At 36.5% G+C, this 1,750-nt stretch overlaps 1 non-coding gene across 1 annotated transcript; it reads right to left on the bottom strand.

The window, feature by feature from the left end:
- Positions 1–944: 944 nt before the first annotated feature.
- LOC129291902 (small nucleolar RNA R71) lies at positions 945–1,049 on the bottom strand. Its single transcript, XR_008588797.1, has one exon. It is a non-coding gene; the product is annotated as a small nucleolar RNA R71 (small nucleolar RNA).
- Between the last annotated feature and the right edge of the window lie 701 nt (positions 1,050–1,750).

Below are 1,750 nucleotides of genomic sequence, written 5' to 3'. Positions count from 1 at the left end.
TTTAATCTAAAAGTTTTAATAATTTTCCTGTATATCTCTTGTGTTTCTCATAAAAGTTTTAGGGGAATTTATCATGTGGATTGCTGATAGAAATTCACAAGTTCACTATTCCAGAGAGCCTACTGTGCGAATTCTAGAATTGCCAAAGCTTCTTGATTGAGCATTTCTAACTCTCTTTCTACTTGTTTGGTGGTATTTTTTTTTTCATTTTGTTGCTATTGAGTATATTAAAAAAAAAGAAAAAAAAATAAAAAAATTTTCTCTTGCTTTGTTGTGTTTTGAATTGTTTCGTGTTGATTTGCATTTTAGTTTAGCTTGTTCTTGTTCTTAATTTTCTTGAGCTTGATTAGTGCATGGCCCGAAGAAAACATACCTTTTTGTTGAATAGATCCAGAAATTGAAAGAACTATTCTAGATTGAGAAGATCACAACCTATTCTTGATTCTCATTTGGTTTGTAATTCAACAATGGAAGTATCTTAGGACATGAGCATGTGCATAATGAGGGCCATGGGAATGGGAATGAGAATTTGCATGATGATGGCCATGTTAATAATGAATTTGAAGGCTTGCATAACCCTAAAGAGGAGAGGAGCATTAGGCAATTAACTCAACCTAATTGGCATGATAATCCTTATGGCTTATATGTTCCTCCTACTAATGTTCAATTTGAAATTAATCCTCCTTGATTAATGCATTGCCTAAATTTCATGGGTTACCAGGAGAGGATTGTCATAGGTTTTTGCATACTTCCTATTGGTTTGTGATACTATGAAGCCTATGCATGTAAATGTTGATGATGTTCAAGCTAAGGCTTTTGTATTTTCTCTTGAAGGTTTAGCAAAGGAATGGTATTTCAACTACCCTTCTTATGTGAAAGTGAGCACATGGGCCGAGCTAAGAAGACTCTTCTTAGATAAATTCTTTCCAAATTCCAAGGTCACCAATTTGAGAAAGCAAATCTATGGGGTCCAACAGGAGAGATGAGAGTCTCTATGAGTATTGGACTAGATTCCAAGGCCTTTTGGCTAAATGCCCACACCATCAAATTTCTAGTGAGAATTTAGTCCAATATTCTATGAGGGCTTGATTCCAAGAGACAAAGTTAACATTGATGCCGCTAGTGGTGGATGCTTGATTGACCTCACTTCCTTAAAGGCTTGGGAACTAATTGACAAGATGGCTTCAAGTGGTGCTCAATACTCTACAAGGGAAAAGAGAAATGTGAATATGGTAGGTTCCTCAGTTCTTAATGATTCATATGTGGACTTGCTAGCTGCCAAGATTGGGAGAATGTGTTGGCTCCACAATATCTCAAGTGAGCAATGTAAGTACTTCTCAAGCACTTGTCCCTTATTCTTGTACTTTTTGTGACTCACCTATGCATGTAGAAAGCAATTGTCCTATTAAGTTTGAACAAGTAAATGCTATCTACAATGGAAAACAATCCTATGGTGGGAGCAAGGGCAAGGAGCTTATTCTAATACTTACAACCCTTCATGGAGAGACCATCCTAATTTCTCCTATTCAAATCCAAATGTGGCTTTACAAGACAATCAACAAAGAGGATCCTATCAAAACACCTTTGGCCGTGACCCTCCACCTCATTTGTCTCAAGGTAGCTCTTCTCAAAGCTACAATCCAAGTGGTAATTCTCTTGCACCTTCATCTAATTCTTATAGTGATAGGAGGCTTGTTTCAATTGAGAGTTCTTCTAATGATGTGAATGTGTTACTAAGCAGTTGATTGAA

The sequence above is a fragment of the Prosopis cineraria genome, unplaced genomic scaffold, assembly GCF_029017545.1.
Source record: "Prosopis cineraria cultivar Desert tree isolate PC_DT_omini unplaced genomic scaffold, ASM2901754v1 PC13, whole genome shotgun sequence".
Classification (NCBI taxonomy): domain Eukaryota; kingdom Viridiplantae; phylum Streptophyta; class Magnoliopsida; order Fabales; family Fabaceae; genus Prosopis; species Prosopis cineraria.
Note: the sequence above shows the minus strand (reverse complement) of the source record. Positions and strands in the feature narration are given on the sequence as shown.